This window comes from Nycticebus coucang, chromosome 3 (genome assembly GCF_027406575.1).
Source record: "Nycticebus coucang isolate mNycCou1 chromosome 3, mNycCou1.pri, whole genome shotgun sequence".
In the NCBI taxonomy this organism is placed as follows: Eukaryota; Metazoa; Chordata; class Mammalia; order Primates; family Lorisidae; genus Nycticebus; species Nycticebus coucang.
In genome coordinates, this window is record NC_069782.1 from 88447460 (window position 1) to 88461431 (window position 13972).

At 51.9% G+C, this 13972-nt stretch overlaps 1 protein-coding gene across 6 annotated transcripts in view; it reads right to left on the bottom strand.

Annotated features, from left to right (window-relative positions):
• Positions 1–13972, bottom strand: part of ZMIZ1 (zinc finger MIZ-type containing 1) — a 239401-nt gene that overhangs the window by 212965 nt on the left and 12464 nt on the right. Inside the window, exon 1 of one of the 6 annotated variants that reach the window (XM_053582467.1) lies at positions 5108–5210. The exons of the other annotated variants lie outside the window; for them this stretch is intronic. The gene's annotated coding sequence lies outside the window, so the exon portion shown is untranslated. Of the gene's footprint in view, positions 1–5107; positions 5211–13972 lie in introns of those variants that run through there. 6 annotated transcript variants of the gene reach the window in all.

The following is a 13972-nucleotide window of genomic DNA, read 5'->3' on the forward strand; positions in this document are numbered from 1 at the left end:
TTACACACTAGCTAACACATTCCATTTTCTTCTGACCTTTGACCTTCAGGTAGACATAACCAGTTGACTACTCCCCACATCTCTAAGCCCCACGTTTCCATCAAGGTCCCTAGAGCTCCCAACAGCAGGTTTTGAACACAGCAGAAACTCCAGTGATGCTTGTGGGGTAGCTAAGTGACCCATGGGGGTCAGGTCCAAAAGCCTCTGGCTTTGCTCATCCATGTTGGCCTGAGAAGCTGTTGGTAATGCAGCCTCCCAGAAGAGCTCCAGACTGGATGCTGAGGCCAGCGTCCTCCTCTTCCTCCTCTACTGGCGGGGCTGGGGGGACAGTTAGCATCCGAGCAGCTCACAGAGAGGTGCCATGAAGACCACAGATGTAGTGAGCACAAAAGCCCAAAGTGACAGAAATTGATAAAAACTTCACTGTGCCACTGACACCCCATATATCAAAGGCCCCAAATCTCATTCTCTGCTTGCCTCCAATTTCTATCAGAGCTTGCCAGCTGCACATTTATTGAGAAGTTTGTGATCTGACAGGCACTGTATTACCAACATTAATGATGCATCAGTCTCTAGAATTACTAGGGAAACAGTCCAATTGATTTTATTATTATCTCAAGTTCTTCACATTTCATTCCAGACAGCTTGCTACCAGAGTTTTAAGCAAGGCCCAAAGTAAATATAAAAGTTGCAGGACCAAGACTGACCCTAGGCAACAGGAGGACACCAGCTTGTCCTGGGACCATTAGTGACAGCCCTTGAACCACTCCTCAGCATCCTCCACCCTCCATGATAGCAGAAGGGACAGTGAAACAGCAGGTAGTATTCAGTAGCAGAGTATAGAGCTGGGGCCAAGCCTCTCATTCAGGCTGCAGAGATGGGGGTAGCCAGTGGGAGGCAGAAATAGCCAATGATGTCATCGTCATGTGCCCCTTGGCTAGGGCAAGGAGCCAGCCCCCAGTGGAACCCACCATATGGGCATGTCCACACCTGGGCCCCTGCCCGAAGCAGACCATCACCTCCATGACAGAGATGGCAGGCTGGAGCTGAAGTGGTGCACGCTGCGCTCTGTCCTAGCCCATTGACCCAGCGGCTCATGACGCCCTTCCGAGCCCAGGCTTTGCACGTGTGGTTTTCTCTGCCTGCCTGTTGTCTCCTCCCATCCGCATCATCTCATGGCCCTCCTTGGAAAGGTCTGCCTGTCTAAAGGTCCTCCCACACCCACCTCTTGGTGTTTACCACCCAGCACCTCCCGTGTTTCTAAGCACTTACCATAATTCATAAAGGTGTCACTGATTGGCGTGTCTGTCTGTGTTCTCCCTTCAACTCCCCAAAGATTGGGATCTTATCTGTTCTGGCCACCACTCCAATCCCAGAGAACAGCAGGGTGCTGGCACCCAGCAGGCCCCAAACCCAGGGGAGAGTGCAGGTGGGACTGAAGGAGCCAGTTTCTGTCAATCCCTTGAGGCAGTTTTGGGTCAAGAAGTGCTCAAGAAAATGGCCAGTTATTTCAGAGCTCCTCCCCTTCTGACCTCCACCTGCCAGGGGTTCCAGAAGGCCCTCTCACTCCTACCTTCTTGGCAAATGTGTGACCATCAGGATCATCTCCTGGGAACCTTCAGAGGCAGCAGGGCTCAAGCTCAGGCCAGGAGCTGGGCTCAAATCCTGGCCCTGCCACTGAGGCAAAGTATGAACCAGCCCTGAGGTCAGCCCATTACCTCCCCTATAAAACGAGGTGAGAGGCCTATGGCCCCACTCGTCCTATAGGTTTAGCTTAGTAAACATATTCCTGAACACCAAACACAGTGCACACGACGAACCTTGGGTGACGCTGTCTGCTAGTGGTTCCAAGTGACCATGAGGACAGAGAGATGTGGGTCTAAGAAAGGCTTAGAGTGATGAAGACTGGCCTCTGAGGAACAGAGACCCCTGGTGCACAGCAGATTAACTGGAAGCTGCCCCAGTGTGCAGGGCTGGCCACCAACATCCCTGGGTGAACAGGTGCCAAGGGCTCTCCTTCTCACAGTGGCATATTTCAGGTGGATTCCAGGCAACAGAACCGACACCTTGAGAAGACAGGAGAAGCAGCACATCTGCACTCAGGGCAGTCAGATGAGGGAACCGTCTTACCTAACCGGAGAAACCAGCTCGATACCTGGAGAGGCTGAACAGCCAGGCGAGAACAGGTTCAGTTAGGCTAAGTGAGGTCAGCCCTGAACAAAGGTTACTGTCAGGAGGCACATGGGGTGTCAGGAGGCACTCAGGGCGTAGGGGCGGCCTTCTAACAGCTGGTGTCACAGTTACCTAGTAGCATCTGGAATTGGGAGAATGTTTGACAATCGATAGTGTTCTGATTTGAAAATAGACTTTTTTCTTGAAATAAAAATTACACACTATGACATTCACTATGTGGCCAGCTCTATGCTGAGCACTAACCATGCATTACGAGACTCTGTCCTCCTGACAAGCTCGACTGCCCCTACTTCATAGTTGTGAAAACTGAGGTGCTGAGAGGGGCACCCTTCTGAAGAGGATAGTAAGGACTAGGGAGGTCTTGGACTTTTCAAAAATTGCTCAGTTATCCCATGGCAAGACAGGAACAACTGATAGATACATCTACTGCTGACTATCTCATTTAAGCCTCAAAATAACCTGGGAAGGGGTACCCATTTCCAGGAATCTGCCTCCAGAAAGCCAAATAACTTGCCAGCAGTGTGAGGGCTGGAGCCCAGGCCGTCAGCTCTGGAGACTGGTAACCACTGTGCATCCGGCCCCAGACTCCCAGGACCTGGCTCTAGCGCTCCCTCCGGGTGTGGGGAGAGCAAAGGCTGCCCCACTGCAGCGCTTGCAGCCTTCTGAGTCGCCTGTGGGCTCTGCACCTGGCACTTGGTGCCAGCAGCCTCGGTAAACAGACCTAGCTGCAACTGGACTCACCCGGCTCGGGTGCCCGGGAAGCCAGGTCAGAGGACAGGCTCCTTGGCATTACCCGCAGCAGCGCTCTCTTACTCAATTAGGCCCTTTCTGTGCAAAGGGCAGCTGTGACGTGCAGTGCGGGTCTGTGGTGTCAATATGAACCCAGCATTGTATGGCTGGGGACATACAATGCCCTTGGTCGGCTGTTTATTTATAAATCCACTCAGCGCTCACTGCAGCCTTTAAACACAGCTCTCTCCCAAAATGCAAATTGGATTCTTCCTGTAAGTCAAACCGGCTTGCTCAAGCTGATAAGAATCATCCCAAACGGGTTCTTTATCTCCCCACTACAAAAAGTCCTGTGCACTCATACCTCCTAGAAAGAGGAAGGCTGTCTTCACAATGCTTCTCGGGGCTCTCATTAGGAGAGGCCCCCAGGAGGCAGGCAGGGGGTTCACAGAGGACAGTGGGAGGCAGCTCTGAAGCCTTCCACCCCAGATCCTCCCTCCAACCCAAACTGGCTCTGAGGCCTTAATCACTCTGAGCAGTCCCTCCCTCACAGGGTTCCTTGGAGCCTTAAATGAGATAATGGGTATATATAGACTGCACCGCACCGCGCATAGACCCTAACACGTCTCCTGCATGTGGCAGGGGTAGTTAGGAATAATAAAATAATTTATTGTCATCTGAAGCCTGGACCTGCCATCCACTCACTCTCTTGCTGGGGGGCATGAAGACGGTCCCTTTTGCTTTCTGAGTCTCAGTTTCCTTCACTGTTCAGGGTGCCCCTAGGAGCCTCCTACTATTTATTGGCTGGGAGCTCAGCTCCTCCACAGTCTGCATCATATTCAAATAGCTTCGGGGTGCTGTTTCTAGGACTCTTTTTTCCTCAACATGTCAAGGGCTCTTTTATCAGAAAAATAGATTCTGTTTTGTGAAAAAAGAACCCATCTTACAGAAAAGGAAGCTACCTGACCACCCCGTGCCAGCTGGTATCAAGATTTCAAACAGCCACGAGCATCACTTAAAGGCCAAGCCTTGTGCAAGGCTTGCTGGGGGATAACAGGGATTTGATAAGGGTTTGTTACCAATTAGACTAATAAGGGGCCTCCAGGGAGTGGGCAGGAAGTGCAAGGAAACTTCGAATGGCTCTACAAGTCAGCAGAGACCAAGAGGTGCATCAGAACCTCAGAACCTCCTAGCCGAGGCACTGAGGCTTCTAAAGAAGTATTGCAATGCTGTCGTGATATCAGGGCTGCCAGGTAAGGAGGAGCCCTGCCTGCAAGGGGACACCCCTGCCTGCAGCCCAGGCCTGGTCTCCTAGCAAAGGACACCAGCCATGTGGCACACATTTCCTCCCCCCCAGCCAGGGATGTGGGGCTTATCAGAAGTGACCCATTGAGGAGAAAGCTGAGAGGTGACCGGCTCAAGGTCACATCTTATTGTTAACAAAACTCAGATCCTGGGGTCACCTCCAATCTGGAGAACCAAGGGAGGCCAGAAGCCACAAAATGGCCATGCTGCCTCCACTGATTTTTAAGAAGGGAATAAAACCCGACAACATCAGTTCAGAAAGAACCGCCTTCTCTGTGCCCATTTCCTCCTCACAGTAGCTGGCAGAGAGTGGGCTGGGCAGGTTGGTCAGTCTTCCATTTTTTGGTTGAGGACAGAGGTTCTGGCCAAGTCACCCCACCAGAAGCCAGGCCAAGCCTGTACCCAGACTTGCTGCTTCTGCCACCTCCACCCCCTGGCATAGGCTCCCACTGTCCCTCCCACCACTCACGCTGTCATTTGGGCTCCAGTCTCCTCCACCAAGCTAGGCACCAGATTAGTCTCCATAATACACCTTCCCCTGTCCACCTCTAGGGTAAGTGTCTCCTTCTGACTTTCCTCTGGGTCCCAGCCATGCCTGGAGACTTGGCCACTACTGACTCCCCTAAAGTGCATGGATAGTGGCTGAGCTATCCCCAAGCACTCCGCATACATTCGCACCTCCTTTCCTTTGTTTGTGATTATTCCACCTCCCAGAAGCACCTTTCCTCCCCCTCCTCCTTGCCCTGTTCTAGCTAAAGCCTCTCCATCCTCAGTGCTGCCCTTGAATGTTCCCTGTCCTCCAGAAGGCCCTCCCTGACCACTCTCGCTCCTCATTCCTTGGACCTTCTTAGCTGATTTCTCTGGGGCTTTTAGTACTTACTTTTGCTATTCTGCTGAGTAACCAAGACTTAGTTTCCAATTTAGATTGTGAAAGTCCTTGAAGTTGAGGTCTCAGGATTTTTGTTTGGCTGTCCTTCCACTCAACACATATTGCCTTTATGGCCCCTCTGCTAGAAGACACAAGAGATAAGGCTCTGGCATTCTAGAAGCAACACAAATCTAGAAATGGACAAAGAAACAGGCAGCTGCCGCCCCACCTGGTGGAGGCTGCAGAGGGGAAGCAGAGAGGGCGTGGGGTGGACATAGGGTGGACACTGCCCAGTCCAGCCTCTCTAGGCACAGGGCTGCTCCCTAAGGAGATGCTCCAGCAGGGCCCCTAGGGACTGAAATTACAGCAAATGGTGAATCTGTCTGGGCTGAAGACAAAGGAGGCCCGGGTGAGCAGTGGAGGAAGCAGGCTGGGTGAACAATGGCCTCCAATGCTGGGGCCTCTTTTGGCAGATAGGCAGAGAGGGCAGCCCTGGAACCTCAGTACCCAGGAGAAAGCCCTTGGTCTGGGACAACGCCAATCTCTCCTGATGGAAAAAGCAGCAAGGGTGAGGCTGAGTTAGACCTGGTGGGGCTTGGTGGGGCAGTCTGGCTCTTAGGCACATGCATCCCTTGCTCCTCAAATCGGGCCCCCCATTAGCCTCTGTTTCTGCAGTGTGTCAGCCTTGTGGGTGGGCGCTGTTTTGTCTTCTCTTTTTCTGAGCCCCTCCAGATGGACCAGTGATGGGGAATGCACCGCTGCACACTGCTGGCACTTGGCTTAGCAGTCCCAGCCACTATCCACGACTCTGAACATCTCAGCAAATGGTTTAATTGTTCTTGCCTCCCAAAGCCTTCTTTGGAGAAGGGCTTTCTCCAGAAAGAAAGAGATTTCTCGAGAAATAAATAAATGGGGTCTTACATGCCGGTATGGTGCCTCCACACACACCCCTACCTCCTGCTCTGTCACTCCCTGACCCTGCATCTTAGGAGGGAACAAAAGGCCCTTCTCTGGCTCCAAGCACTGAACTTCTCTTTTAAGCAGCAGCTCCCTGTGCGTCTTTTTTTTTTTTGAGACAGAATCTAACTTTGTTGCTGTCAGTAGAGTGCTATGGCGTCATAGCTCACAGCAACCTCGAACTCTTAGGCTCAAGTGATCCTCCTACCTCAGTCTCCTGAGTAGCTGGGACTGCAGTTGCCCACCACCACACCTGGCTAATTTTTAGAGATGAGGTCTTGTTCTTGTTCCAGCTGGTTTTGAACTTCTAAACTCAAGTAATCCACCCACCTCAGCCTCCCAGACAGCTAGGATTACAGGTGTGAGCCATCATGCCCGGCCTCCCTATGTGTCTTCAGTAATCCTGCCACAGACATGGGGAGCCTCCAGATCCCCAGGAGGAATGAGAAAACCCTCACCCCAATGCCCCATGCTGGGTTACTTTCAGTGAGTTTGCTCTCCCCTGCTTCAGGGAGCATCAGAAAACATCGAGCATCCTGGGGCCTGGACCTGAGCGTCCCTACCTCTCTTGGACTTCTTTTCTCCTCTGTAAACTGGAGCAGCTGAACTCAATCACATCAAACTGCCTCCCAGGTACTCAGTCCCATTCTAATGGAGGGATGTGCCCACAGCAGTATGGTCATTCAGAAGGGAGGTGGGAGAAAGAAGGAGGCGGAGTGGGGGAGAGATGGGATTGTCCATGGCTGCAGAAGCCTTAAAAGCTGGTAAAAGGCTTAATCCTGCATAATGATTTACAAAGTGACAAGTAAAATAGATTTACCGTGACAGCTTGAAAGGAAAGCCACAGAAATAAAATTACACTGTCTCATCCCGTCTCTCTGCAACCTGTCTCCTCCCTTCTGAAAACCCAGACTCATAAGGGCACACAGGGACACATACAAGAGGGAAAAGGGAGCAGGTGGCCTGGGGGTGGTGGTGGGTGGTGGGTGGGAGAGGGGTAAGGGAGAGGCAGGTCTGGCTCTGGGGAAGGGCTGGCTGGTCCCTCATCCCAGGTATAGCTATCAGAATCTTGCTTATGCTTGTGGAGGTGATGACCTCAGAGCCCTGCAAACTGACAGACTCTCAGTGAGATTCCACCTTCAGGAAGCAGGCAGCAGGCACTCCAAGCACGCACGGAACCAGAACCCCTGATTTCTACCTGACTCCTGTCTAATCCAACAGAGAAGTCCTAGTTTTCAGGCCCAGAGAGAGGGGCCCACTGCCTCCCTCAGAAGAAACGAGAAGAAAACAGAGGGCAAAAAACTCTGTCAAGTTCACCGTGGAGAAGGAAAGTAAGCTGCATGGAAGGGCAGCATCCCACTTTCTTTCTTTGTCACTGCCACTGCCCCTCAATCTGTGTTTACACACTGCTAAGGGCTACTTTTTTTTTTTTCCATAGAAGTGGGGCCTATGAATAATCCAACATGCCAATGCTCCAGCCATGGATGAACCACTGAGATGTGGCCATGAACTCCACCAAGGCTGAGGGAACCCACTAACCTCCCGCAGGGTTGCTTCAGCCTAGCCACCTGCTCGGGGTTCTCCTGTCGAAGGAACAGGGGCAGGCAACCATGCTCACAGCTTATTCATTTGCACCAATAGCTACGGAAAAAGAAATATCAAGTCTCTGTCTCATGTAGGGTAGAGGACACCAGACTCCCCTTAGTAGCTGTGGGGCCTGGAGACCTTCACCCCTCTCAGCTCTAGCTTCATCCCCTGTAAGATCAGATAAGATCATCCTCTTCAGAGGGTTGTTGTGTCAGTCCTGAGACCATGGAGTACTATGCCTGGTGCACGATGGGTGTCCGAAGGATGTGAGGTTTGCCTCAGGTGAGTGAAGCCTGAAATGCCTTTGCAGTGGGGACAGCAAAGTGGAAGCTCTGGTCTCAGACCCGCTTACAAACATACCTGTGTATATCTCCCACACTCCTGTCCTAGGCCCTAGGGAGCTGCCAGCATTGCATCAGGGACACAAGGAAGATAGAGGCTGGCCCAGGGACTCCACATCTCCTGCAGCCTCTGCTCTGCTACTGGAAAAGCGTGGAGGGGCCAAATCCTAAGCAAAGTCTATGGAGGCTCCCACGTGTCCCTTCCTGTCACCTTCTCACTGATAACCTGGCTGCTCTCAGCTCGGCAAAATGCTGTCCTGCACCTTTAACCAACAGAGCATAGGGACGTGCCTAGGCAGGCCTGACACCCATGTTTACCCAACAGAAGGGTGTCCCTCCCTCCTACCCTTCCCCCACACCATGGCAAGCTGGAGCCCATTTGCCCACAGACTTTCCTGGTGTACAGGCTGTGTGTACCAGCCCCAGCCCTGCCCAGGGTGTCTTGCCCAAGAGGCCCTGCGGCCTGGCCCAGGCTGCTGTCACTGAGCCAATTCTCCCAGGAAGCCGAGCCTGGGTGGGCGGCAATACAGGCACAGCTGACTCAGAGGTGTCCTCAGACCCCAGCAGCTTTGCGCAAAACAACCCGCCGGGAGGTGCTCCTGGGAGCCCAGCACAGCCAAGCCATCGCTCTGGCTCTAGCTGGCAAGAGGGAGGGTAAAGGGAGGGACCATGGGGTCAGACCATTAACATGGGGCTGCTCCAAGCCACAAAACTCACCAGCTCTGCATAAAGGGTAGCTGCCAATTATTATTCACCTATACAGAGAGCATTCTGGAATGTTTGCTAGATGCCAAGCTGATGGTGCTGGGTATGTGGGAGTCAGGAGCCAGAGGGGGCATCATGAAGACAGCTGCATTCTTGCCAGGAAAGGGGTGCAACAGTGGTCAGAAAATAGTGCCTGCGGAAATAGGGCAAGGGGATTCCCAATCCACTTGACCTGGCTGGTGCCTAAAGGCTGAGGCTTGAATAGGGCTTTGCAGGATGCCCGGGAGTTCACCAGGCAGATAGGGCAGAGGGGAACAGGAATAGAATGTGCAAAGTACACACAAGTGAAAATTCTCCTGGAGCCAAGCCAGAGAACAAAGGGCCTTGAATGTCAGGTTGTAGGGAGTAGAGAGACATGAAGGAGTATTAAACAGAGTGGAGGAGGTGACAGATCAGAGGTGCCTTTTATTAAAGAATGCACTGGTGGCCAAATGGAGGGAAGACAGGAAAGGAGATGGCACAGAGAAGAGGGCCAGCTTCAGAAATACTGGGAAGGTGGCGTCTAAAGGCATCGGCCCTAGACTGCATATTCCCACAAGCCATCATCTGGACAGGGCATGGGAAAATGGAAACCCAATGTCATGGGGTGCAGTCCTAGGAAGGAGTCAAAGTGGCTTCCAAATTTCAGCTAGAGCAGGAGGGGCAATAGCAACCCACTCTTAGTCCTGCAGTAACTTTACGAGAATTAGAACAAGGCTTCCCTTCCTCAAGACGCTTTACCACCACCTGTCAGAAAATTATTTAACATATGTATAATCTGTGGGGACTATGACCTGGGTACTACATCTAAGTTTTGCAGTGAGCAACACACTACCACACACAGCAGTGCTAGTAGACACAGGCCACTTGGAGAAGCAATGAGAAGGTGGAGATTTGGAGGCCTAGGGTGTAGGTAGGTAGAAAAAGCAGATAAAAATCTGACACGCTAAGAGGTAAAAATACTTAACAAAACAAAGAACAACCAAAGCACAGTGTTTACTAACCCTTCTTGCCTTTTTGGCATGAGAAATCCAAATAAAAGGAGAGGTGGAATGATTTACTATTTGGAACCCAAAAAAGAAAAAGTAGCTGCTCAGATAAGGTAAATAAAGGAAGTGCAAGTCAGACAGCAATGGTTTGGAAAGACAGACATTGGCCATTCATATAGAAAATCAATCCCAACCATAGAGATTCCAAAAAAATCGATTTTTTTTTTTTTTTTTAAAGATCCCATACAATGAACAAAACTCTAGCAAGGAAATAGAGTGAAACCTGTGTGCTGAGAAAACTGGACTTTCTGTACTATCTGTACTATTGGGCCAACTGGGCTATCTGGATTGCTGAGAGCTTTCAATTGATCATTCAATAATTCATCAAGCTTTACTGAGCACCTTCTCTGCTCCAGGTATTGTCTGGGGATACAGGAATAAGACTCTGCCGGTACCCAGCTGTCCCTTCACGGAAGAGACAGTCCAGTGGGGGAGAATGCACAGGGCTGGGGGAGCCCAGAGAGGAACTCCTGAGAGGCCCCTGGGAGAAAGTAATGACAAAACTGAGTTTGAAAGGTGAGACAAGCGGGAAGACCCGTTCTGTCCCTGTGCACACTGTGCACACAATAAAACCCAAACCAAGGCTCTTGAGTGAGAATTTCACAAGCTGAAGTAAGACACACAACATTTAAGTTCGGAGGGGCTAATGTAAGGAGCCTTGCTTATCCTGGAGGCAAAAATGCTTAAACAGTTTTTCAAGGGCGGCACCTGTGGCTCAAAGGAGTAGAGGGCACCGGCCCCATATGCCGGAGGTGGCAGGTTCAGCACTAGCCCTGGCCAAAAACTGCAAAAAAAAAAAAATAGTTTTTCAAAAGGAGGGCTCCAGCTAAAGGGGCCTCAATGCACAGACAGGGAACTGAGGACAGAGAGAGCAAGGAGGTTGTCCAGGCGAGGAATCTGATTCTGGTTCCCAGTGCCGCCCTGGGGTGGTTCATTCGGCCCTAATACAGGAAACCCAGGGAGCAGGCAGGAAGGCACAGCTCAGTGTTTCTCAGGTTCCTGGTCACTGGGCACAGCTCAGAATCAGAGGGAGAGATACTTCTCATACCCAGAATAAGATTCTCCTTCTGAAAAGGTTTGGGCTTTCATTTCCTAAAAAAGAGGTTCTCAGGGGGGCATCTCTTGGGCTGGAGCCCGTGTTTGCCTGCTGCTGGCAAAACTAACGAGTGTTTTTACTGGGCTCTAGAGACCACAAACTGCCTTTCTTTGCCTCTGCACCCCCCATCTATTTTATAGATGAATGGGCAAACCAGGGGAGCCACAGAGGACCTCTCATCCCAGGTCACTCCTTCGGGTCTGGTAGTGAAAACCAAAATTCCTCTTAAGCTCCAGGCAGGAGACAGGGTGAGGCCTCTGCCCACTCCATCCAATGGCAGGTGCAAATGGCAGGGGCTGGAATCATTCAGGGCCTGGTCTCATGCTGGGCACCTTGGACCCTTGACCTCACTGGTTGGGAGAGGCTAGACTGAAGCCCTTTGTGGCTGATCCCCCAAATCCACCCTGCCCAGGTACGGCAGGGCCATGGAGAAGGAGAGTGCCAGCAGCCCAGCTGCAGATTCGCGCTTGGCTAGCTCTTGGCTTCTGAGCAATGAAGCAGAGAGAGAGAGAGACACAGCGAGAACATGCTGCCCACCCACTCAGCCCCGCCACTGTGGGCAGCAGGCAGCCTCCGGGGTCGCCCCGGGACCTGCCAGCCCTCCGAGCATAGGCCTGGGTCTACACACTGCAGCACCAGAATGGAGAGCGGGCAGCGTCCAGTGGAGGCAAGGACCACAACAAACACTGGCTATGGCCACCTTCAAGGTGAGGGAAGGAGACCCAGAGGCCCACACAGGTTCAGACCAGCTTGAGCCAGCCTGCTTTCTTACCACAAACCCACCCTCTGCTTTGCACCCTGCCACCTCCCTCTTTGTGCTTCTGTAAGTCACAAGAATCCCTGAGATTCTTCAGCCCAGCTGCTGAAACTCTGGGATTCTGGAGTAGCCTGACTCAGGCAGGTATCTTCTTGGAGGAGCGAAGCAAACAAAATGAGGAAATTGAAGCCCAAAGAGGGCAAAGAGCCTGCCTGTGACCCCGTGACAGGACTGGAGGCACAGAATGTTAGAGCAAGCCACCCCATGCTCCCATTTCACTGCTGGGGAAACTGAGGCTGGGGGAAGGGAAAAAGCCTGTCTAAAGTGACTTTGCATTAGTAAGAACCTCAGGGTGGTCATCCCGGGTTGTTTTAATGGGGCCACCACAGAGCTGCCCTCTTTGACCCCAACCTCAAGTTCAGGAAGTTGCAACACTTCCTTGTTTCCATAGTAACCAGCTACTGCTCCAGGAATACACTGAAATGTTTTTGTTCCCTTCTCTGTGCCGGCCCTGGGCCAGGCTGTGAGGACGCAGAGCGGAAAGAGGGGGTGTGAAGGGAGGCACAGACCCAGCCCCAATCCAAGTTGATCTGGGTTCTGGAGTGTGGGAGGGAGAGAAGTAGGAGAATTTTCAGTGGAAAAAAAATCCTTGGTGTCTGAGAGTGGCAGGGCAGGAAGTTCAGAGACGGTAGCTTTTGAGATGGGTATTTAGGGATGGGTAGGAGCTCACCACACTGAAGTGTGAGGGCAGGGGAAATGGCATATGCAAAGGCCCTGGGGTTGAAGGGTGACTGGCAACTTAGAAAATTGTGGTACACAGAGCAGTGGAGATGAAAATGGAGGGGACAAATGGATGGGGATGGAAGCGGGAGAGGGGGATGGAGATGCAGAACATCACAATCTCACATGTACACCTGAGAGGGTATCAGGAACACCTTACTCTGCCTCTATTAAAGGGGCACCTTATGACAGAGTAGCTTGTGGCATAGAGGTGGCAAGCATAAAAGGAAGAGGGTTCAGACCCCCCCAGACTCAGAGACTTGGCCCAATTCTCTAATGCCACCCCCCTCATTCTACTTTACAGAATGAACAGACATTCCCAAAGGGCTTCCAGCCACAACCTCAGCCAAGCTTCAAAATACACCCACGATCTGGCCTTGACTCACTACCCCCACTGACCACTCTGGTTCCTGCAAAGGCTGCCTAACTGGTCTCCTCATTGCCACTTTGTTCCATGACAGTCTATTCTCAGCTCACCAGCCAGGGGTCCTTAGAGGGCATATCTGATAGTGTAGGTGCCTTACTTAAAATCCTCCAGTGGCTTCCAAATCACTAAGCATGAAGTCAGAAGCCCTTGCTGTGCTTGATAAGGCCCACTGTGACCCGGTCCTTGATCACCGTGCTGACTTCCTCTCTTATCTCATTCCTTCTTCACTCCACCCAGCCACACTGGTCTCCAGTTTTTCCTAGAGCATTCCAAACATGCACCTGCCACGGGCCTTTTGCATATGCTGTTCCCATGCCTAGAGAGCCTTCTCCCAGCTGTTCATGGGTTTCACTCCCTTAGGCCCCTGAGATATTTGCTAAAATGCAGCCTCTTCAGAGAAGCCTTCCCTGACCAGCCATCCCAAGAAGTCCCACCCCAACTCATCTCCCTGTATCACTTTATCCTGGTTTGTTTTTCTTCAAAGCACTTATAACTCAGCAGGACATCATACACTAAGTTGTTGTCTTATTGACTATCTCACGTACCCGAATGTAAACAGGGCCTCTGTCAAGTTCACCGTTATATCCCTGACCTGGAATAGTGCCTGGCACATAGTAGGTGCTTGACAAACTTGATGAATGAGCAAGTGAATCCATCTTTCTTGGGGAACTGTGGAAGGGGAGGCACAAAGGATCCCAGGCACTGCTCTCCCCAGGGCCACAACCTTGTTCTCAGGCTGGCACAAGGACCGCAGCAGGGCCTCGCCTGGGGACCTAGAGGAGTCCTGAGGAAAACGAAGCCACTGCTCCTCTGCCCATTGGCCCTCATTCCCATACACAAGACCTGGGCAGGCCAATGGCAGCCTCAGGGAGCAGGCCAAGGAAAGAGAGGGAGGCGAAGACGGGCAAGGCTGGGGGACCTGGGATCTTGCCAGCCCTACAACCAGATTCCTTCCCAAACTCAGTTCCTTAATCTGGGAAATGGGATGAGAAGAGAATTAGTAAACTGCATGCTCAGGCTCCCCCTCAGGGCATCTCTGGGTCTTCAGGGCCCTGAGAAGAGTCATGCCAGGCTGGATCTAGGCCATAAATTCAAGATATGGTTCAAGACAGGGCAACATCTTATGGCCAACTGGGCCA